This window comes from Salvelinus fontinalis, chromosome 29 (genome assembly GCF_029448725.1).
Source record: "Salvelinus fontinalis isolate EN_2023a chromosome 29, ASM2944872v1, whole genome shotgun sequence".
Lineage (NCBI taxonomy): Eukaryota > Metazoa > Chordata > Actinopteri > Salmoniformes > Salmonidae > Salvelinus > Salvelinus fontinalis.
In genome coordinates, this window is record NC_074693.1 from 39,275,299 (window position 1) to 39,300,847 (window position 25,549).

At 43.5% G+C, this 25,549-nt stretch overlaps 1 protein-coding gene across 5 annotated transcripts in view; it reads left to right on the plus strand.

The window, feature by feature from the left end:
- The window catches only part of LOC129827967 (teneurin-3-like), a 223,676-nt gene that overhangs the window by 89,001 nt on the left and 109,126 nt on the right, over positions 1–25,549 (plus strand). Inside the window, exon 1 of one of the 5 annotated variants that reach the window (XM_055889287.1) lies at positions 1,398–1,500. The exons of 3 other annotated variants lie outside the window; for them this stretch is intronic. The gene's annotated coding sequence lies outside the window, so the exon portion shown is untranslated. Of the gene's footprint in view, positions 1–1,397; positions 1,501–1,574; positions 1,761–25,549 lie in introns of those variants that run through there. One more of the 5 variants, XM_055889285.1, reaches the window with a different exon arrangement.

The window sequence follows — 25,549 nt, forward strand, 5'->3', positions numbered from 1 at the left end:
GTTTTTCCTTTATTGTGTAGTGTGGCTGGTGTTACGAGCCGATCCCAGTGACTGACCAATTGGAACACAAAATAATATATGCACAAAATAATATGATTCATGTGAATAGTCAGATTAGTATAATAGTTTGATTTAAACGTTTACATGCTGTGCACGAAGAACAATTTCCCTAATAATCTTATTTACATGACACATCTGAAATCAAAATAAACGTTCTACTACAGCGACCATGTTACTTTGGGGAAACCTATTTGGTTCTGAGTTCAAACATAAGAAGTTTGTATGTGAAAACTATTTCTAAGGCATCCTTTCAGTTTTTCCGAACTCACCTCTCTCGCATATAAGCGTAGAGAGAGGCTTGCACAGCTGCTACTACTAAGTGTGCCTTTTTAAAGCTTAATCTAATTCCTTGTTTTTGCTCAAAATGTTATGCAGATGTGTTAAGAGTTCACATTGACAGTTTCTCGAATTTTTAAAAATGATTTTAGAGACAATTATAAACATTCTCAAATACATTTCACCGCCTAATTAAAGATCGAGGACACTTTGTCCCCTTCACGGCATGTTAAAAGTTAAATTAACAATACTACTTTAACCAAGTCACATTAATATCCTATTTTGTCAAGACTCAAGTGACATCCAAAATCAAACAAGTAAACAAAGTAACTAATAAATACTCAGACTATTTTTTGCTATAATCCAACATGATTTAATCATTCTATGTAGACTGTCCATACTGACAAAGAAAGAGTCAAATCAATAAATGTTTGGCTCTTTCATGATGGGAATGAATTGCTCTTGTTTCCCTAGAAAGTCTATGATCAGAATATGTAGCCTACAGTATAGTTGTTTGATTTTGAGTTAATTTACAATGCAAATTAAATAACTAATATTGTTTGTGTATATCTCAGCATGTTAGTGTTTGTATTAGCTCTTTAACTACGTCTGGTGTAATTTACAACGCATTGGGACAAAGAGACATCTCATCTGTAATTGTTCGACCCAGTTGAAAACGTTGGGGCTATTATGGCAGGGATGTCACCCTGATGGATAAGGGCTTACAGTGGTGCTTAACAGTGCATAAGGTGACACTTTCAGGTCAGGAACACTTGAGTGACTACCACACAGTCCCCCATGTGAATTCATGTCACTGTTTCTCTATTGTCAATGTACGTCACCTATCGAGATGTCTTGGAGATGCTTTTCTAGGGCAAACACACTATCCCCCCCCCCCCCCCCAGGGTTTAGCTTTAGCTGGTGGCAGTCTCCATCCCCTCTCCTTCCCTTTCTTTCTCTATACTTATTCGGGGTAAACACGCACACGCAACGCTCAGCCTATTGTCTGTGAGTGCAGCTCGAGCCAGACACTGTAACACGATCCGTGATACAGCAGTGCAAATCGTTCAGCACTCTCTCTACTGTCTTACGTAAAGGAGAGAAGCGAGAGATGTACAGCATTGAGTACGAGGAGGAGGGGAAAGGATGCAGGCTGCAGGAGAGGTTGGCAACTAGAACGATGCTTGTGTGTTTGTGTGTGACTTCCCGGTCCAGTAGGTTTTAACCCTTGTGGCAGCCAGCAACTGAATGCGTCAATGAGGCAAACGAAAGCGTTCCAGTGCAATGTGTGACTGTAGTATCTATCAAAACTCGAGCGAAGAGGATATCCAAGGCATTCTTACATCTGCTACAAAGCCAGAAATACTCTAAGAAGTGGAGCTCCTTAGGAACTCTTGAGGGAATAGCCACAGTCATTGCCAAAGGTAAAACCTGAACTTTGGCACTGGATATGCTTTCAAATGTTGATGAGAAAAGCATGGAAGATGATTCTTGTATTTTATTGTACCTTACATTCTACGGCTTAGTTTTCTCTATCTTAACTAATTTGTTGGATACGTTATGCAAGGAAATAGCAATTTTTAACTCGTGTGGTACAATACTGTATGGTTTAGTTTATGAAAGGCACGCATATCTTTTCAGCGTGTATGTGAATGTAACTGTTCAACCATTTGCTTGGGCCTTAGATGGACTGCAGCACTGTATATCCCTCCCAATCCTTTCACTGATCATCAAGTTATTAAGGAGACTCTGGGCTCTAATTCCGTCTGACAATTGCCAAATGCGTGCTTGTTTGCTATTTTGACCTGTTAAAGCCGGCGCTCTTCTACTGTCAAACCATAGCGACAGGGTTGGTAATTGACCTGTCTTATATGAGCTTGCTTGCGCTGAGGTCGGAGGGGTGGCAATATCTGAGGTGTGTTTTTACAAAAGTATGCCAAAGGGCCAATTTCAGTATGGACTGATGGGGATATTGAAGACCGACAGCTGGTCTTAGCAGTAACGAGGTTGGTTATGGCATTGATTTGAACAGAACAGAAGCGCAGCCTATCCAACCGTGATGCACAGTCCCCATATGTACACGGAACAATAGATATGCGCTTTTTGTGCCCATAAACCTCCCTATTTAGAAACATAAATATTTTTTCCCCATTTCGTTTCATTTGACTAAAAAACAAGCATAGCCTCTCCTCTTCATAATGAACGGCCCAATGCATTCACCAAGTTATTCAGTCCTATAATGCCGTATCAATGGTAGGACAAGCCTATATCTTGCTTTTTGAGAATGTGTCTCACACATACAATAAAATGCACAGGAGCCTGGTATTTGTTGTTTGAGTGTGCTGGGTAAAGCAAGGGTTGGAACCGGTTCAAGGAAGAGAGCCCGAAAAATGGAAAATAATGAAATTATTTGAGGAACAGAACCCAAACCGAAAACGAAAGTGATCTATGCTGTTCTTGTCACGTTCCTGACCTGTTTTCCTTTGTTTTGTATTCATTTTAGTTGGTCAGGGCGTGAGTTGGGTGGGTTTGTCTATGTTTGTATTTCTATGTGGGGTTTTGTGTTCGGCCTGGTATGATTCTCAATTAGAGACAGGTGTGTATTGTTTGTCTCTAATTGAGAGTCATACAAAGGCAGCCAGGGTTTCACTGGTGTTTTGTGGGTGTTTGTTCCTGTGTCCTCACAGGACAGTTGAAGGTTAGTCACGTTTGTTGTTTTGTAGTTTGTAGTGTCTTGTTTGCTGTTTTTTCATTAAAAGATGGCTTATTTCCCTCAATCCGCATCTTGGTCCTATCCATGCTCCTTCTCGTCTAAGGGGGAGAACAACATTGACTGCCTTTACAGAAACACCCACCACAACAGGACCAAGCGGATTGAGGAGAGAGAGAAAGAACTAAGGCACTGGACACAGGAGGAATGGTCTTGGGAGATCATGGACGGAAAAGGACCCTGGGGAAGGGTTGGAGAGAATTGCCGCTCTCGGGAGGTGAAGAAGGCAGCCACAGCCCAGGAGCGGTGGATTGAGGAGGCAGCACGGATGAGAGGCTGGAAGCCCGAGAGGCTCACCCAAGAATTTCTTGGGGGGGGGCTAAAGGGGTGTGTGGCGAAGCCGGGTTGGATACCTGAGCCAACTCCCCGGGCTTGCCGTGGAGTAAGAGGACGTCGTACTGGTCAGACACCGTGTTATGCGGTGAAGCGCACGGTGTCCCCAGTACGCGTGCTTAGCCCAGTGCGGGCTATTCCACCTTGCCGCACTGGGAGGGCTAGGTTGGGCATCGAGCCGAGTGCCATGAAGCCGGCCCAACGTATCTGGCCTCCAGTACGTCTCCTCGGGCCGGCGTACATGGCACCAGCCTTACAGGTGGTGTCCCCGGTTCGCCTGCATAGCCCAGTGCGGGCTATTCCACCTCGCCGCACTGGCAGGGCTACGGGGTCCATTCAACCTGGTAAGGTGGGGGAGGCTCGGTGCTCAAGAGCACGTGTCCTCCTTCACGGTCCGGTATATCCGGCGCCACCTTCCCACCCCAGCTCAGTACCACCAGTGCCTACACCACGCACCAGGCTTCCAGTGGATCTCCAGAGCCCTGTTCCTCCTCCACGTACTCTCCCTATGGTGCGTGTCTCCAGCCCAGTGCCTCCAGTTCCGGCACCACGCACCAAGCCTCCTGTGCGTCTCCAGAGCCCTGGACGCACTGTTCCTTCTCCCCGCACTCGCCCTGAGGTGCGTGCCCTCAGCCCGGTACCTCCAGTTCCGGTACCACGCACCAGGCCTAGAGTGCGCCACGAGAGTCCAGTGTGCCCTGTTCCTGTTCCCCGCACTCGCCCTGAGGTGCGTGCCCTCAGCCCGGTACCTCCAGTTTCGGTACCACGCACCAGGCCTATAGTGCGTCTCAGCCGGCCAGAGTCTGCCGTCTGTCCAGCGGTGCCTGAACGGCCCGTCTGCCCAGCTCCGTCTGAGCCATCTGTCTGCCCAGCGCCGTCTGAGCCATCTGTCTGCCCAGCGCCGTCTGAGCCATCTGTCTGCCCAGCGCCGTCTGAGCCATCTGTCTGCCCAGCGCCGTCTGAGCCATCTGTCTGCCCAGCGCCGTCTGAGCCATCTGTCTGCCCAGCGCCATCTGAGTCATCCGTCTGCCACGAGCCAGTAGAGCCGCCCGTCTGTCCCGAGCCAGTAGAGCCGTCCGTCAGTCAGGAGCCGCTAGAGCCGTCCGTCAGTCAGGAGCCGCTAGAGCCGTCCGTCAGTCAGGAGCCGCCAGAGACGCCCGCCAGTCAGGAGCTGCCAGAGACGCCCGCCAGTCAGGAGCTGCCAGAGACGCCCGCCAGTCAGGAGCTGCCAGAGACGCCCGCCAGTCAGGAGCTGCCAGAGACGCCCACCAGTCAGGAGCTGCCAGAGACGCCCGCCAGTCAGGAGCTGCCAGAGACGTCCGACAGTCCGGAGCTGCCCTACAGTCCGGAGCTGCCGTACAGTCCGGAACTGCCCTACAGTCCGGAGCTGCCCTACAGTCCGGAGCTGCCCTACAGTCCGGAGCTGCCACTCAGCCCGGACCTGCCGGAGTCCCTCAGCCCGGACCTGCCGGAGTCCCTCAGCCAGGACCTGCCGGAGTCCCTCAGCCAGGACCTGCCGCCCCTTGTCCCGGTGCTGCCCCTTGTCCCGGTGCTGCCCCTTGTCCCGGTGCTGCCCCTTGTCCCGGTGCTGCCCCTTGTCCCGGTGCTGCCCCTTGTCCCGGTGCTGCCCCTTGTCCCGGTGCTGCCCCTTGTCCCGGTGCTGCTCCTTATCCCGGTGCTGCCCCTTGTCCCGGTGCTGCCCCTTGTCCCGGTGCTGCCCCTTGTCCCGGTGCTGCCCCTTATCCCGGTGCTGCCCCTTCATTTAGGTGGGGTTAGTGGGAGGGTGGTCATTGGGAGGGGGATAAAGAAGCGGGGATTGATTATGGTGGGGTGGGGACCTCGTCCACCGCCAGAGCCGCCACCGTGGACAGACGCCCACCCAGACCCTCCCCTAGACTTTGTGCTGGTGCGCCCGGAGTTCGCACCTTAAGGGGGGGGTTCTGTCACGTTCCTGACCTGTTTTCCTTTGTTTTGTATTCATTTTAGTTGGTCAGGGCGTGAGTTGGGTGGGTTTGTCTATGTTTGTATTTCTATGTGGGGTTTTGTGTTCGGCCTGGTATGATTCTCAATTAGAGACAGGTGTGTATTGTTTGTCTCTAATTGAGAGTCATACAAAGGCAGCCAGGGTTTCACTGGTGTTTTGTGGGTGTTTGTTCCTGTGTCCTCACAGGACAGTTGAAGGTTAGTCACGTTTGTTGTTTTGTAGTTTGTAGTGTCTTGTTTGCTGTTTTTTCATTAAAAGATGGCTTATTTCCCTCAATCCGCATCTTGGTCCTATCCATGCTCCTTCTCGTCTAAGGGGGAGAACAACATTGACTGCCTTTACAGTTCTGGAACAGAACCGTTATTTTAAAAGCATGTGAACTGGTTAATAACGTTATTTCACACTCCAGGATTTTTTTCCAGTCCCACAAAAATCACAACAATGCGCCTATACAAAGCCGTCACTCTGTCACTCAGAAACTTATTCCAGCCTCTGCCTGCCAGCTGGAAATCTTTGCCAGTGGGTGTGTGTAGGCTACCTGCCACTTCCCTCAGAAGCATAGGTTACTGTGGCCTATTGACGACATTACAAGCATGATTCAGAAATTAGGGAGATATGTTTAAAAGAATGGATTAACTTTTTCAGTGCTAGTTAAAGATACTATAGTTATCAGGTTTCACAATGGATTTATAAGCTACAAAAAAGATAAGACATATTGTTTTATAGTGCTGCTCTGCACACACACGTATGTTAGCCGTCTAGCTAGCTAACGTTTGCTCTGGTCTGATGTTAAACTAACTCGGAAGACATTCAAAGTTCCTCCATAGAAGATGCTCCTCCATTGGTATAATTCTGTGGCCCTAATTCAGATAATGCGTGTCATAACAAAATGCCCCGCGCTTCAAGGCAACCTTCCTCCATCCTCTCTCGCTCTCTCTTCATCTGCAAAATGTCAGTTTCATCTCGCGCCCTATACTGTGACTGGAAGCACAGTGTGTGTGTTTCTTTCATTATGATTCATCTCCACTGTTACGTCAAAATACAATTTGCTCTTAGATGTTCCCGTACAGATTCAATTGCTTACCCGCTCCATAGCAAGCTGCTCTATCCCCACTGATTGGTCAAGTCATTTCATGTCGAGCTAAATGTTTGAGGTTTAAATAGGAACAGAAAGGAACGATGTAAACCAGACATTTTTGGGGGTTCAACCGGTTCAGAACTTTATTTTGCTAGTCGGTCGGAACAGTGGTTCCAACCCCTGGCGTAAAGGCCCTATATTGTTTGAAGCCAATTACACCAATGTTGCCCATAAACAGTACTGTAGCTATTACTCATTACTGTAGCCTATGCGTTTTAATACTGATCAAAATAAATATTATGCAACATGCAACAATTTCAAAGATTTTACTGAGTTACAGTTCCCATAAGGAAATCAGTCAATTGAAATACATGAATTAGGCCCTAACCTATGGATTTCACATGACTGGGCAGGGGCAATCCGTGGGTGGGTCTGGGAGGGCATAGGCACACCCACTTGGGCGCCAAGCCCAGTCAATCGGAATGAAAGACTTGAGACATCTGTCGCATTGTGTTGTGTGACAAAACTGCACAGCTTCTTGAGATGTTACACCTGTCAGGGCGATGCATTGTCTTGGCAAAGGAGAAATGCTCACTAACAGGGATGTAGAGAAATACGCTTTTTGTGCATACGGAACATTTGTGGGAACTTTTATTTCAACTCCTGAAACATGGAACCAACACTTTACATGCTGCGTTTGTATTTTTGTTCAGTATAATACAGTGTATCTATCCACAATGGACTAGAAAGAGAAAATTCTGTGACCTATAATTAATTTATTCCTCAAAACCCAGCCCTTTCGCGCCATTGTGCTCATCAATCCTGCAGTGAAAATAGAAAATACTTCTGACACAGCCCCAGGCCTATAGCGCTACTGGCAAACCTTAGATTTACCATTGCTTTAGGTTTGTTAAAATAGAGCCCTCAATTATTATTGTTTTTGTCAAAATATCAAGGCTATTTTTCCTTGTTGGATTCCTATCAATACCAGACACCAGCTTTCCACTTTTAAATTGATAATACCACATTCTCATTCATTTGCACTTGGCTAGAACCATGTCCACTGAAGCTGGGAATATTTACATTGCAAGTAAATTGGAAACAGATTGCAGTTTGGAATTCTACAGACTCAAGTTACTATACACTTGTCCAGAACCATTTTTAGCAGAGGTTTTGTGCAAAATTTCCAGCCTCTGACATAGCCTACTATTCAATGGGCAATGTTCAGTCCGATGCATTTTCTCATGGAATTAATCTGGATTTTTGCTGGCCTATGCTCTACAAATGAAAAATAAGTAAATAAAATGTTGAATGGAAATTTTAGGGTGGCTTTAAGTCTTTTAGAGTCGTTTCATATTGGAAGTGACTGATAGTGGGTATTATTAGGCATGTTGTCTTCCAGAAACTTCTATTCTAATGTTTCTCTGCAGTCTGCACTACTTGCACATTGCCAATGCAATCGAAACTCTCCTTCAATGTGTTTTGGTAATGGCTACGACAAATCTTGCCTGGATGGTAGATATTGCTTCCTGGGTCTTTACTCCTTTGATTTAACCATTGTGGGGTCTACGTCATGACCTTGGAGACAGTGACAGATTGAAGTCCTTAGCAGACAGAGTAATAGGTGTGTAGAAAGTGGCGACCAACATGAAGCAGTAGAGATTCATCACAGATAAATAAGCTAGGGCGTCAAACCGGGTCATACAGTTGCAATCCACATATATTTACAGATGACAGGTAAATGCAAGTGGGTAAACTCGACAAGCTTTTCTGTGGGTATTGCGTCATGTGAGGTCTTGCCCTGGAGCTACAGCTATGATTTATTGCCAAAGCCAAAATGTGGAGCAAGGTAACTGTATTTGTAGCTGCTACCTGAATAAGAGGGATGTGATTAAATTACGCTGTTCACATATTAATTTTATTCAATTCAAGATGTATTGATTGTTTAAGTCTGATTTTATCCTAGTTGTTTATAATATCCATGATGCCCATATACATTATGCAGTTTAATTATTTCAGTTTTTTTATTGCTATTTCCAGTGTCAACTGTAATATCACTTTATGTCCTAAGGAGACAATCTGTAATTTAAATTTCCTGTCAAAAGTGCTGCCTCTGCACCTGCTTGTTGACTGTGGGGTTGGGACTTGACAATGTAACTGTGACTGACATTTCTATGACATTGTGGAATTATTTTGTAAAAGCCCACCAAAACCAAAGAAAAGGAGTGGTTTTGGTGGGGCCGAACTGTTTGTAAAGATGCGTAGGGGCCGAACTGTTGACTGAACATGAGTTACAGATTGTGCCTTTTAGTGCTGGATGTTTTTTAAGGGGATTCATCTAAATAGTGTACTTAACTGACGAAATACACAGCAGGAGTGTAAAAAAAAAATGGAACGGTTATGTAATGTTTATTTCCTACAGTTTCTTGATGTTATGATACAGTATGATATAATCCAGTGAATTAAATGGTGCAGTTTTGTGTTTCATCAGAATTTGGTAAATTCCGTTTACAATTGACATAATTTGGTATGTGGTACCATGGGCGCGAAACGTAACATGGGTACATATTATTGTCCCACACAGTCCTTACAAACCAGCGTTGTATTGTTTTGTTTCATAATTAAATGTTGTATGTATCAGTATTTCTCTCCTGGAAATGATTTGAGAATAACCCATTAGTTACTCTTTCATTTTGGATATAATTGTCAGTCATGAACCTGTTCGCATTTTGATCATTCTGCAAATATTGTACAATGACGGCACCTAACTTATTTTAATGATACTAGCAGAGGGCATTGTCCTTCTCTCAAATTGTTCACCGGTATAGTTAGGGCAATCATTATCCCAACTGTAAAGCCATCTCTGTAGGTAGAAAAGACTATTTAGCTACTTGGTTTTATGTCGATGATTATCAGTGACACTAGCCCCCCACCTCCGGTGTCACAGCTCTAATTAGCTACTTTTATTAATAAATAAATGGGGGCAGTTCTGTCCTTGAGCAAGGCAGTTAACCCCCCCAACAACTACTACCCGGGCGCCGATGACAAAACATGGCACCAAAACATGGCACCCATACAAAAAAAAAGCGTTACATATCTTTGATATTTTCGTCTGTAACCATGTTTAAGCTAGCTATGAAATGACCTAGATACCAATCAATTTGTTCTACTCATTTGTTAAACATTTAGAGAAACATTTTCCACTGAGTCACATAGGTGAAGTGTATATTCTGCAAAACTGTTAACAGATTCAAATTTCTAGACCTAATTCTTAACGTCAAGTCCTACGTACATATAAAAACAATAATTGCCTGGTAATTGGCTGAGAGCTTGCCACTGAAATGTATTTCCAATGCTGCACGCCAAATGCCAGGCCTGTCAACACATATGCATACAATAGGACATGTCAGATATCACTGGCACAGCCTCACGGCCGCCTGTACCCTTTGCATTAATCGGGGACACAGGATGGGGGGGGGGGGGGAGCTTTTGAGTCCTCCTGTAAAAGGCCACTTAAGAAGATATTTCTTCTCACGTTCGTCTGCTTTGGTGTTTCTCTGGCGTAACATTAAGGAGTTCCTGGAAGAGGGCAAACATTCCAGCTAATTAACACTACCTTTTATATATTCTCACTTTCAACCCTCTGTCTCTGCCTCTCACTTTCTGCCTCTTTCTTTCTTTCTCTCTGTATCTGTGGTTCTCATCCGACTCTTTCTATCTCTCTACCCCGGTTGTAAATCTTCTCTCTCTCTCACTCACTCTCACACACTCACACACACATATCCATCACAGGAAGCCCAGAGGTGCCGTTTGCCATTACTGTACCTTTTTCACTGAGATTTTGCTGCCTTTTAAAATAGTTGGCTTACTTTGATGTCATCTTGAAATGGATGCTGAGCAAACTTTCAACCTCCAACCCAGATACAGTGCAGAGACATTAAATTATCACAATCACTCAAAGCTTGAAGCAACTCATGTTCCTCAAACCTGTGTACTGTACATGTCACTAACTTGCAATGCCAGAGGGGACCATTTTTAAAAAGTGTTTTTATGTATTTTGAAAGGTGAATGGGGAAGTCGAGTGTTTTCTGTCTGGATCTGTGCTATTTATGGGCTAGCTCTACTGGAGGATTACCGCAAGTGGCAGAGTATTCATTATTTAGATGGCAGTAGTGGAGTAGGGGAGCGGGACGTGTGCCACTATGGTAGACAGTAAGAGAGAAAAAGTTGCGCTTGTAGATTGAAGGTAGGCCTACTTGTAACTTGCAGCTAGCACTAATGAGTGAGAAAGTTAGACGCACAAATATCATACCCCCAAGACATGCTAACCTCTCACCGTTGCAATAACAAGGCAGGGTAGCATTTTTGGGAGGTATGACGTTCAACGTTCTCTCTCATAATTATTCATGATTCATTCAGGATTATTCGTCATCATGGTTGCATCCACATTCATGTAGAAGTGTTTCGAAACATATTAAACATATTAGACACTAATTTACAATAAAAGTGACTCCAAAATGACACATTATTTACCGTTCATTTATATTGGGAACACGATAATTTGAAACAACCAAAACAAACAGCAAATGCATCCAGTCACAAGCTTGATACAGTATGTCGAAGGTTATTTATATTATGTCAGAGAACAGTATCGAAACAGGACTTGTTAATGACAGCCAGACACTTTTTAAAAGCTGATTATTCAGCTGGCCTACCTGGTTAAATAAAAGTGAAAAAAAAAAAGACAAATAATGAATCTCATTCCAGAATCATCCCCATCCGTATACGTGCTTTATTTTCTGTTTGCCTTGAGAGAGACAAAAAATAGTCGCTGCAAGTGAAATGAACATCTTAGCGTCTAGCCTCTGTCCGAACGAATGTACAAATTCAAATCAGGGAGCTGCAATGCGACGTGGGCAGAGAAAGGAGGGACTGTTGTTGGACAGGATTCGTCTCCAGTCATACTGTAGCATCACTATCTTGGCTTTACATCTTATCCGGACACTTCTTAGCGTGGACACCCAGCTCCAATGTGATTAATGCATCGCCACAGCCGCTGTGGAGGATGTCTCGCGGCGCTCTACCTCTCCCATTCCTTGCCAGCTCTCCTCCCTCACAGTTCTCCAACTTGACTCGACGTGGAGGAGATTGACAGCGATCCTTATGCCCCTCTCAAAGAGGAACATGGCTTCCCAGTACAAGCCAGTGAGCTCCCAATTTGACTACTGCTAGCTCTGTACTTGCTGAAGAGGAATGATGACGGCGGCATGGCACATAGTGTAGCCTTGCTACTAGGTGTTAATGTCCACCCAGAGCAGAAACCAGTGCCATTCTATAACAATTGTTGCCTTATTAGTTAAGCTCAATTGCTACGCTTGCATTTTATTTCCTGCGAATACCTCCGTCTTCCTAGGAATACCAACAAATGTAATCGGAAGTCTTGTCACACTAAAAGAGCAGCTATTAGACTATTTACCTGACTTTGTTAGCAATATCAATATATGTCCCAGGTCCTTATGACAAATAAATAAAGTGCAAGGGTCATTTAATTGTATTTGAACTCATCCATATCCTTATGGCTGATTTTGAGTTCTTTATACGTATGTGTTTGCACCCAGGCCTCCATTCTCCTGAGAGAGAGAGAGAGAGAGAGAGAGAGACTTAGCATTTAGACTAGTTGATCCAGGCTACAACATTGGATAAACCTCTTTTTAAAGCATTGCATTGATGAGAATCAGCCAGTGTGGTGACCTTATCAGGCTAAACACCTTATCATGCTAAACACCTGACAATGAGATGCTGTCACTGAGGGGAACACAAAGTCACTGGGTAAAAGTGTCCCACCACTGTTATTGACCTCCATAGGAGTGCACTGTCATCAGGTTGCTCTGCCACAATGAATTGAAATGTATGTGTGGATTTGGCAAATCTTGTTGCACAGACGCCAAGGCTTTCTCAGGTTTTCTAGTACCCGACGTAGTTACACGTCAGAAAGGCTCAGAAAACCAAGAGCACTTCAAATCAAGGTCTGGTTACTAAGAGTTTGGATTGCATAGGCTCTCAAGTGTCTTAGAAAAAAATCTTTAACTCTTATATTCGCTCATCAACCAATCCTGCATATTGAGCAACTTCAACCCAGATTAGCATTCCAACCAACGCTGCATGTATTGAACAACGTAAACCCAGATTTCCTTACTTTCTTAATCCTCATCATCATATAGACATGACATATTATCAATATTGTGCTTGGATCAACATAATTGGAAAAAACAGGTCATATGGTTTTATTTACTTATTTCTGTTGGCATTGAGGAGATATTGACAGTCACATGAGGTGTGGTGCATCTCTCCTCTCCACAGCACCCTGAACCTGGTTCCTCATGTGTCCTGCTTTTGCGCCAAAATATTTATTTGATCCTCCTCCCCTGTCACTCATAGCTCGCTCACTCTTGTGTTCAAAAGGGGCATCGCATCACCCAGTGCTCACCTACAATACCAGCCAGGAGTTTTCCAAGCAAGATGAGGGAAAAGAGGCTAATTTGGAATGGCTTTTATTGGCATCATTGGTCAAGGTCAAATGAAACCCCTGGTCCAAACAAGTGGCTCTAGAAGTGTTGGTTATACGAGTAACACTTTTGCTGATATAATATAACATGCACTATAGCCATATAATATTTAGGGAACTTCCAGCTGCTCCTCTCAAAGCCGATAACTCATCATTTCACAGAACCATATGTCACAGATTTCCTTTTCTATTCACATTTTCTCCTGTGAGCCTTCTCCTCACTCTCCTCACTTTGCATGATGCATTTCATATCCTAATGAGCAAGATTCAGATGAGTCTTGTATTTCAGTGTTAAGGAACACAGCAGGGACCACATGTCCCAAGCTTCACTTCCCACCGCTAGCGTTTGGTGAAACAGGAAGAGTGCATGGAGCAGATTGTTATGGCTGACTTGAAATACCACGCGTTAATTACGTAAACCAGATTAGCCCGGGTGAAGAACAAGCAAAAGTGTCTTGATTTGCAAATATGGTTTTAAATAAATCATTTACACTGTATAAAGATGGGAAAATGAAGTGAGATGAATGGTAAAATAAATGTTGTTGTTCTTTTTGTTCTGCAGTGACTCGTTTCGAGTAGGTTGCGGCCTGCACAATATGCCTCCCTTTCTTGACACTCATGGCAAATTCAAAAGACTCCATTATATTATCAGCAGGTCAGAGCTTGATATGCAATTTGCGATGCACCAGGATGAGAAATGGGAGAGGTGGCAAGGCCATGATGGCTTGCTAAAATGCTAATAGATTTCTGCCAGTATGATTTATAGCTAATGGCATTGTGGTAAAGTGGAGAATAATGCTGCATAGGGCCAGGGTGAGATTTGATCTTATTTTTCAACAACAAGAACAAAGACTGACATGGTAAATAATAGAGCCGTTTGTTTCTGCATATAAGCTCAATAAGTGTATAGAGGCCATGGACATAATATGCAGTGTTTTTCAGCCCACTTGCTTATCTGATTATCATTCTCGTTGTACCCATTCTGTTAGCACTCTCCTACCACCCACACATAGGCTTTACTGCACCAGCAGGCAAACTGTCCATACCGCCGAGAGTCACTTCTGGCTGTATTCATTCCTAGAAAAGCTGTTTAAATGCACAAAATGTAATTTCCTGACACTTTGTGGTAGATGCGGGATGGGGCTTGGGAAATGTGACCACTTTCAAATTCATAGATCATGCGATACTTGAAGGACATGGATGGAGGATAGAGAATTGACCAAATCCTGTAGAACAGTTCTAAACTACTGCTCTTCTAGTGATCCAGTATCATTAGGTGTTTAATTGAAAATATTTACAGTAGAACATTTTATATACACTTAGTTCATATATTAGTCCTTATACTGGGGCGGCAGGTAGCCTAGTGGTAAGAGCGTTGGGCCAGTAACCAAAAGGTTGCTAGATCAAAGCCCCGAACTGACAATGTAAAAATCTGTTGTTCTTCCCCTGAACAAAGCAGTGTTCCTAGGCTCACTGTTGCTAGGCCGTCATTGTAAGTAAACATGTGTTGTTAACTGACTTGCCTAGATAAATACTCAACTGATACATTATTAAATCATATTTTAAGCACATATTTAATATTACCTAGACTCCATCCAAACCACCACATTACAGTGCCTTGCAAAAGTATTCATCCCCCTTGGTGTTTTTCCTATGTTGTTGAATTACAACCTGTAATATAAACAGATTTTATTTGGATTTCATGTAATGGACATACAGTTTAAGTCGGAAGTTTACATACACCTTAGCCAAATACATTTAAACTCAGTTTTTCAAAATTCCTGACATTTAATCCAAGTAAAAATTCCCTGTCTTAGGTCAGTTAGGATCAACACTTCAATCAACACTTAATTTTAAGAATATGAAATCAGAATAATTTATTTCAGTTGTTATTCTTTCATCACATTCCCAGTAGGTCAGAGGTTTACATACACTCAATTAGTATTTGGTAATATTGCCTTTAAATTGTTTAACTTGAGTCAAACATTTTGTGGAGCCTTCCACAAGCTTCCCACAATAAGTTGGTTGAATTTTGACCCATTCCTCCTGACTGAGCTGGTGTAACTGAGTCAGGTTTGTAGGCCTCCTTGCTCGCACACGCTTTTTCAGTTCTGCCCACACATTTTCTATTGGATTGAGGTCAGGGCTTTGTGATGGCCACTCTAATACCTTGACTTTGTTGTCCTTAAGCCATTTTGCCACAACTTTGGAAGTATGTTTGGGGTCATTGTCCATTTGGAAGACCCATTTACAACCAAGCTTTAACTTTCTGACAAACTGTTCTATTTTTGTATCATCATACCAGAGGACATTGCAAACCGTAGTCTGGCTTTTTTATGGCGGTTATAGAGCTGTGGCATCTTCCTTGCTGAGCAGCCTTTCAGGTTATGTCGATATAGGACTCGTTTTACTGTGGATATAGATACTTTTGTACCTGTTTCTTCCAGTATCTTCACAAGGTCCTTTGCTGTTGTTCCTGGATTGATTTGCACATTTCGCACAAAAGTACGTTCATCCATAGGAGACAGAACACGTCTCCTTCCTGAGTGGTATGACGGCTGCGTGGTCCCATGGTGTTTATACTTGCGTTCTATTGTTTGTACAGATGATCGTGGTACCTTCAGGCGTTTGGAAATTGCTCCAAATGATGAACCAGACTACAATTTTTTGGTCTTGGCTGATTTCTTTCGATTTTCCCATGATGTCAAGCAAAGAAGCACTGAGTTTGAAGGTATGCTTGAAATCCATCCACAGGTACACCTCCAATTGACTCGAATTATGTCAGTTAGCCTATCAGACACTTCTAAAGCCATGACATAATCTTCTGGAATTTCCCAAGTTGTATAGAGGCACAGTCAACTTAGTGTATGTAAATTTCTGACCCACTGGAATTGTGATACAATGAATATAAGTGAAATAATCTGTCTGTAAACAATTGTTGGAAAAATTACTTGTGTCATGCACACAGTAGATGTCCTAACCGACTTGCCAAAACTATAGTTTGTTAACAAGAAATTTGTGTAGTGGCTGAAAAACGAGTTTTAATGACTCCAACCTAACTGTATGTAAACTTCCGACTTCAACTGTACACAAAATAGTTCAAATTGGTGAAGTAAAATGAAAAAAATAACTTGCGTCAAAAAATTCCAAGAAATAAAAACGGTAAGGTGGTGCGTGCATATGTATTCACCCCCTTTGCTTTGGAGCCCCAAAATAAGATCTGGTGCAACCAATTACCTTCAAATGTCACATAATTAGTTAAACAAAGTCCACCTGTGTGCAATCTAAGTGTCACATGATCTGTCACATGATCTCAGTATATATACACCTGTCTGGAAGGTCCCAGAGTCTGCAACACACCACTAAGCAAGGGGCACCACCAAGCAAGCGGCACTATGAAGACCAAGGAGCTCTCCAAACAGGTCAGGGACAACGTTGTGAAGAAGTACAGATCAGTGTTGCTGTAACGCCCGGGGTGTGGTGGGGAAGAAGTCAGGCGCGGGAAGCAGAGAGTTCAGGGTAGCGTACTTTTTATTTCACCACAACAGTGAACAGACGCTGACCAAAACAAATGCCCCAAACACGGGGGACTTAAACAGTCCAGCAAAACCCAAACACACGGACAACCGTGACATACAGCCGTGTACAACATGTACATCGAAAAATAATCCCGCACAACCAGCAGGCGGGCCGGCTGGTTAATAAAGCCCAACCAATCAACCTAAACTACACACAGGTGAAACCAATAAACATAAAAGGGGGAAAAAGGGATTAGTGGCAGCTAGTAGGCCAGTGACGACGACCGCCGAGCGCCACCCGAACAGGAAGGGGAGCCACCTTCGGCTGGAGTCGTGACAGTTGGGTTATAAAAAAATATCCAAAACTTTAAACATCCCACGGAGTACATTAAATCCATTATTTAAAAAATTGAAAGAATATGGCACCACAACAAACCTTTCAAGAGAAGGCCGCCCACCAAAACTCACGGACCAGCAAAGAGGGCATTAATCAGAGAGGCAACAAACAGACCAAAGATAACCCTGAAGGAGCTGCAAAGCTCCACAGCGGAGATTGGAGTATCTGTCTATAGGACCACTTTAAGCCATACACTAAACAGAGCTGAGCTTTATGGAAGAGTAGCCAGAAAAAAATAATCAAACATGTTTGGTGTTCGCCAAAAGGCATGTGGGGGACTCCCCAAACATATGGAAGAAGGTACTCTGGTCAGATGAGACTAAAATGTTGGCCATCAAGGAAAACGCTATGTCTGGTGCAAACCAAACACCTCTCATCATCTATAGAACACCATCCCCACAGTGAAGCATGGTGGTGGCAGCATCATGCTGTGGGGATGTTTTTCATTTGCAGGGACTGGGAAACTGGTGAGAATTGAGGGAATTATGGATGGCACTAAATACAGGGAAATTCTTGAGGGAAACCTGTTTCAGTCTTCCAGAGATTTGAGACTGGGGTGGAGGTTCACCTTCCAGCATACTGCTAAAGCAACACTCGAGTGGTTTAAGGGGAAACATTTACATGTCTTGGAATGGCCTAGTCAAAGCCCAGACCTCAATCCAATTGAGAATCTCTGGTATGACTTAAAGATTGCTGTACACCAGTGGAACCCATCCAACTTGAAGGAGCTTGAGCAGTTTTGCCTTGAAGAATGTGCAAAAATCCCAGTGGCTAGATGTGCCAAGCATATAGAGACATACACCAGGAGACTTGCAGCTGTTATTGCTGCAAAAGTTAGCTCTCCAAAGTATTGACTTTGAAGGGGTGAATAGTTATGCTCTCAGGTTTTCTGTTGTTTTGTCTTATTTCTTGTTTGTTTCACAATAAGACATAGTTTGCATCTTCAAAGTGGTAGGCATGTTGTGTAAATCAAAGGATACAAACCCCCCAAAAATCTATTTTAATTCCAGGTTGTAAGGCAACAAAATAGGAAAAATGCCTAGGGGGATGAATACTTTCGCAAGCCACTGTACATGAGGAAAAACATCTGTCTACAACCTATGCTGTTTCCACAATTCTCCGGAATCTAGTGGAGGGCTTATATGTATGAGTGGGATGCCTCTTGGAGAAAACATTGAGTTGAAAAATCAATGGCTGACAAGCAAAGTGAAATGTTAGGTTTGGTTTGATACATGACAGATGAGGACTAGACTGATATTGTTGTTCGGTGAATCAAGGCTGGAAAACAGACAATGCATGTCTGCTGTTGTAAGTTAAAGCTGCATTAGACACATTTGAAGGACAGTAAGTTGAGTTCCCAGTTGTACCCAACATGTGGTAAGGAAACACATTTTCAGAATCAAAGGCTGTTACATAAAACTTACTGGACAATTTCCCTAATGAATTGTGGTACTAAAGCCTACTGCCACGGAAGGGATTCACAAAGTGGATGGTGGTTTCATTGTGAGTGTATTGTGTGCTTGACTAAGTCTCAAAGACAAATGGCTTAATCGAAAGTTGAGATACACACACACACACTAATCTGACTTTGATGCATAAACCATGCAATGATAACGATGGGAAATGTATTTGAAATATTCTATTTGCGTGCCCAAATTTCAAAATAGGATTCATATGTTTCTGGCTAGACCCAATTAAGAAAGAGGCCAACTGTCTTCCTATAATATGAAGCATACAAACATGCAATTTATAAATGTTTTTAACAATCTATATAATCCCAATATAACGCATAGCTTTGATTGTATGCTTCAACCGAGAAGGTTCTATTCATTATATTGACCAGTTGGAGTTGGCTCAGTTAGCTCTGTTGCCTCAGCAAACCAACACTGTCTTATTTTGTTTCTACTCCCAAGCATATGCAATGTTCAGGACTCTGACTGTGTGCTCCGCATGGAGCCTGGGGCCATATCATAATGCCGTTTGTGCAGGCTGGAGCATTAGAGGGTACACAGGTTGCTGTACATGGGATGCTGAGAGGGGGATATGGGAGAGAGGGATAGGGAGAGAGTTGGTATGAAGGAAGATTGGAAAACATCATGAAAGCCAAACTGGTTCGGAGAGTCTTTTGATGTGTGTGTGTGTGTGTGTGTGTGTGCCTTTGTGTGTGAGCCTGTTTGCTTATGTGTAGAGGTGTATGAATGTGGGGGAGCAGATCAATATCGTGGATAAGAACTGCCTGGCCTGGAAGAGCCATATCCCAGGCTTGTAATTCTTTTAGTATACCCTGGTCCCTGTCCAACAGCACTGTAATAGTAGGATATCAATTTATTGCCTTGGCCTTGTAAACCTTCCCTTAGAAGGCGGGATGTCAGCCACTACAATGTCACAATACAACTGGGGATTATACTGGACAGTGGGGTGTCATCTTTTGGGAAGCACTGGTTCAAGAAAAGTTCAGTTTTGATTTCCTCTCCTGTATCCCTCTATGACGCTGTCAGATTATGTTTCAACCTCATAGCTGTCATCTATCTCTTTTTATCAAAAGCAGAGTCTTTAGAATACTTGTCTCAAGATTTTCAGTGAAGCATTGACTGTAGATAGCGATTGCAGCTATACCATTGTTGACCCCCCCCCCCCCAAAAAAAAGTAGCACAATAATATAACAATAATGAGGCTATATACAGGGGTACTGGTACCAAGTCAATGTCTGGGGGTACAGGTTAGTCGAGGTAATTTGTACACAAAGGTAGGGGTAAAGTGACTATGCATAGATAATAAACAGTGAGCAGCAACAGTGTAAAAACATGGGGAGATCAATGCAAATAGTCTGGGAAGCCATTTGATAATTGTTCAGTGGTCTTATAGCTTGGTGGTAGAAGCTGTTAAGCCTTTTGGACCTAGACTTGGCGCTTCAGTACCGCTTGCCGTGCGGTAGCAGAGAGAACAGTATATGTCCTGGGTGACTGGAGTCTTTGAAATTTCTTTGGGCTTCCTCTGACACGCCGAGTAAATAGGTCTTGGATGGCAGGAAGCTTGGCCCCAGTGATGTACTGGGCTTTACGCACTACCCTCTGTAGCGTCTTACGGTCGGATGGCGAGCAGTTGCCATACCAGGCGGTGATGCAACCGTTCAGGATGCTCTCGATGGTGCAGCTGTAGAACTTTTTGAGGATCTGATGACCCATGCCAAATCTTTTTAGTCCCCTGAATGGGAAAATGTGTTGTCGTGCCATTTCCGTGATTTTCTTGGTGTGTTTGGACTATGATAGTTTGTTGGTGATGTGGACACCAAGGAACTTGAAACCCGCTACACTACAGCCCCGTCGATGTGTTCGGCCCTCCTTTTCCTGTAGTCCACAATAATCCTTTGTCTTGCTCATGTTGAGGAAGAGGTTGTTAACCTAGCACCACACTGCCAGGTCTCTGACCTCCCTATAGGCTGTCTCATTATTGTCTGGGATCAGGGGTGGGAAAACCAGAGACAGCTCTGTGATGGAGAGAGAATGGATATTTGATAATTGATTTTGTGTCGCCAGCAAAAAATAATGATGGTGTTGGAATCGTGCTTGGCCACGCCGTCGTGAGTGAACAGGGAGTACAGGAAGGGACTAAGCACACACCCCTGAGGGGCCCCCGTGTTGAGGATCAGTGTGGCAGATGTGTTGTTGCCTACCCTTATCACCTGGGGGCGGCCCGTTAGGAAGTCCAGGATCCAGGATCCAGTTGCAGAGAGAGGTGTTTAGTCCCAGGGTCCTTAGCTTAGTGATGAGCTTTGTTGGCACTATGGTTTTGAACGCTGAGCTGTTGTCAATGAACAGCATTGTCACATGGTTGTTCCTTTTTGTCCAGGTGGGAAAGGGCAGAGTTTTTAATGTCCCGTTGGTAGGATAGTCTCGAACGGAGCTCATCCAGTTTATTCTCCAGTGATTGCACGTTGGCCAATAGAACATATGGTAGAGGCGGATTACCTACTCGCCAACGAATTCTCTTAATAAGGCACCCTGATCTCTGCCGCCTGTATTTCCTTATTTTCTTTATCAGAATGAAGGCGATTTGAGACTTGTCTGGGAACAACATTAAATTCTTCATGTCAGACACATTAAAGAAAAAAATCTTTGTCCAGTTTGAAGTGAGTAATCGCTGTTCTGATATCCAGAAGCTCTTTTCATTCAGAAGAGCTGGTAGCATCAACATTACGTGCCATATAAGTTATAAACAATGCGAAAAACCACAAAAATTGCACAATTGCTTAGGAGCCAATAAAACAGCAGCCATGGCCTCCGGCGCCATTCTTATTATGGCTTGGCATGACAATCTCCGAAGGTCATTAAATGTTTGTAACTTGTCTCTTTCCACTCATCAAATGGCCACTACACAGTTTGGATTGATTTATTTGATTTGTCTGTTTTTTATTTTTTAAATGACGAGTTTCAGAAGAAAGTTATTTGTTTCTGGCCATTTTGAGCCTGTAATCGAACCCACAAATGCTGATGCTCCAGATACTCAACTAGTGTAAAGAAGGCCAGTTTTATTGCTTCTTTAATCAGGACAACAGTTTTCAGCTGTTCTAACATAATTGCACAAGGGTTTTCTAACGATCAATTAGCCTTTTAAAATAATAAACTTGGATTAGCTAACACAATGTGTCATTGGAACACAGGAGTGATGGTTGCTGTAGGTGGTTGCTGTTCCATTAAACAAATCAGCCGTTTCCAGCTACAATAGTAATTTACAACATTAACAATGTCTACACTGTATTGCTGATCTATTTGATGTTATTTTAATGGACAAAAAAAAGCTTGTCACGTTCCTGACCTGTTTTCCATTGTTTTTGTATGTGTTTAGTTGGTCAGGGCGTGAGTTTGGGTGGGCAGTCTATGTTATGTGTTTCTATGTTGGGTTAAATGTGTTGCCTGATATGGTTCTCAATTAGAGGCAGGTGTTTGACGTTTCCTCTGATTGAGAACCATATTAAGGTAGGCTGTTCTCACTGTTTGTTTGTGGGTGATTGTCTTCCGTGTTTGTGTTCGTCACCACACGGGACTGTTTCGTTTGTTTAGTCTGTACCTGTTTGTGCGTTCTTCGTGTTATGTAGATTCGTTTGTCTGTTGACTTCGTTTATTGTTTTGTAGTTTGTTCAAGTGTATTTTCGTCTTCGTTATTATTATTAAAATCATCATGTCTACATACCTCGCTGCGTGTTGGTCCGACGAGGAGGAGAACGACTTCGACAACCGTTACAAAGCTTTTCTATCAAAAACAAGGACATTTCTATCAGGTATGAAGGGAAGACCCAGATGCAGACCATGTCGAATAAACAATGATTTAATGTTACAACAAAGACAAGCAGTAGATGGCTCAAGGCAGGCAGAGATCGGTAATCCAGAGTGGGGCAGAGGTACAGATCGGCAGGCAGGGTCAGGGACAGGCAGGCGGGCACAGAGTCAGGACAGGCAAAGGTCAAAACCAGGAGGGCAAGAAAAGAGAGACTAGAAAAAGCAGGAGCTGATACACAAAAAGCTGGTTGACTCGAACAAACAAGACAAACTGGCAACAGACAGACAGAGAAGACAGGTATAAATACACAGAGGATAATGGGGAAGATGGGTGACACCTGGAGTGGGGTGGAGACAATCACAAGGACAGGTGAAACAGATCAAGGTGTGACAATTTCTAAGTGACCCCAAGCTTTTGAATAGTAGTGTGTGTACAGCACCGGTATATACAAATGTGCTTTCAGACTCATATTTAAAACAGTGAATATTACAGTCTCTGGCTCTGGTATTATGCTGGTGGACATCTCTAACAAATGAAAATAGTTGGAATGGTACATGGGCGCTGAGTCCTTTTTATAATTCTGTCGACCAGACCAAGATGTAAAACAAAAAAAAATATATACAGCCTAGCTGCTTAAAATGCTCAACCTCCAGATTAGTATGAGGTGTGTGGGAGTTTAAGTACAATTCTTACAAGCTTGTTTTGGATAATCTGTAGTTTATTCTTTAGATGTTTGGGGCTGCTGGTGAACCATGATGTGCAGGCATAGCACGACTCCAATATATTCATTAAGTTTGCCGACGATACAAGTGGTAGGCCTGATCACCGACAACGATGAGACAGCCTATAGGGAGGAGGTCAGAGACCTGGCAGTGTGGTGCCAGGATAACAACCTCTGTCTCAACTTGATCAAGACAAAGGAGATGATTGTGGACTACAGCAAAAAGATTCTCATCGACGGGACTGTAGTGGAGCAGGTTTAGAGCTTCAAGTTCCTTGGTGTCCACATCACCAACAAACTATCATGGTCCAAACAGACCAAGACAGTCGTGAAGAGTGCATGACAGGAGACTGAAAATATTTGGCATGGGTCCTCTGATCCTCAAAACGTTCTACAGGTGCACCTTCGAGAGCATCCTGACTGGTTGCATCACCGCCTGATATGGCAACTGCTCGGCCTCCGACCGCAAGGCACTACAGAGGGTAGTGCGTACGGCCCAGTACATCACTGGGGCCAGGCTATCCAGGACCTCTATACCAGGCAGTGTCAGGAGAAGGCCTGAAAAATGTGCAAAGACTCCGGCCACCCTAGTCATAGATTGTTCTCTCTGCTACCGCACGGCAAGCGGTACTGGAGCACCAAGTCTAGGTCAAAAAGGCTTCTAAACAGCTTCTACCCCCAAGCCATAAGACTCCTGAACAGCTAATCAAATGGCTTCCCGGACTATTTGCGTTGTCCCCCCCAACCCACATTTTTATGATGCTGCTACTCTCTGTTTATTACCCATGCATAGTCACTTTACCTCTACCTACATGTACATATTACCTCGACTAACCGGTGCCCCCGCACATTGACTCTGTACCGGTACCCCCTGTATACAGCCTCGCTACTGTTATTTTATAGTCGCTCCTTAATTATTATTTTTTTTCTTTTTTTCTTCAGTATCAGGTTTCAGGTATGACCCAGATGCAGACAGTGTTGAAGTAACACAAGTTTATTACTAGAACAGGAGTCAGGCAAACAACAGGTCAAGGGCAAGCAGAGGTCAGTAATCCAGAAAGGGTGCAACAGGTCCAGGACAGCAGGCAGTCCCAGGGTCGGGGCAGACAGGGGTCAATAATCCAGAGAGGTGTGGCAAGGTATAGAACGGCAGGCAGGGTCAGGGCAGGCAGAAAGGTCAAAACTGGGAAAGACTAGAAAACAGGAACAATAACAGACAGGAGCAAGGGGACAACCGCTGGTAGGTTTCACGTAACAAAACAAACTGTCAACAAACAAACAGAGAACACAGATTTAAATACACTGGGGATAATAGGGAAGATGGGCGACACCTGGAGGGGGGTGGAGACAAGCACAAAGACAGGTGAAACAGATCAGGGTGTGACACTTCCGTTTATTTTAGTAAATAATTTCTTAACAATGTTTTTCTTAACTTAATGGTTGGTTAAGGGCTTGTAAGTAAGCATTTCACTGTAAGGTCTACTACACCTGTTGAATTCGGCGCATGTGACAAATAAAATATGATTTTGGATTTGATAATCGAAGTGACACTGGATTAGCAGACTTTTCAGAGTCTTTAGGGTGTGTATAGCTAGGTATCCATCCAATTGGCTATTTTCATAAGAATATTCTAAAATCTGCATTAAAACAGTATGCGCATTTTCCCATCAGTGTTGTGTTTCCATCAAATTGACTTGTTGTGGATAAAAATCTGTACGTAAATACATAGTGCACATAAAAACTTGTGCGGTTAAACTCCCATGTACCGAATTATAAAATACAAGTTAAATGAGTTTCCATTGCATTTTCAACTCTAGGCGAAATGATAGTTTTGTCACAAAAAAATGTTGCATAGGTATAGCCAATGTGCCCACTCTGGAATTGCCATGTGCGCTCTAGCCAACAGCTCACAGATATAGTGCATGTTTAGCCTACATGATGGGATTATTACGGATCATTTGTGTAAAGTCAAAAGCCATATTGAAGCGTTAGGTGCGCGACGAATTGCCGCTGCGATTGGAAAGGGGGCAGAGCGTGCATTAAGATTTCCTGAATAACTGGTCCTACCGGGAGGATACAGTATGTGGCCACATTATTATAGGATTACTTGGCACAATGAAGACAAAGTGGAGAACACCATTTGAGCCGAAAACTTTTTTTGAAAAGAGAAATTACTGATTATTCTTATGGTGTTTACAGTTTGGAAATGAATTCTGGTATCTGCACGTAGTCCAGACAGGCGGCCTACTGCACATCATATTTCGAATGGGTAATTTTGAAGCGACCAGGAAATAATGCTCTGATGGTGATGCGGAAAATAAGCCTACAAAATGGACAGTATATAAATTGTTCAACGGGGGCAGTGCCGCAATGAATCGTGAATCATGATGAGTGATAAAGTTAGATGCACAAATATCATACCCACCTGTTATTGTAATGGTGAGAGTTTAGCATGTCTTGGGGTTATGATATTTATGCATCTAACTTTCTCACTCATTATTATTCACGATTCATTCAGGACTATCTGTAAATCATTGTAGCATCCACATTAGTGTATAAGTGTTTATAAA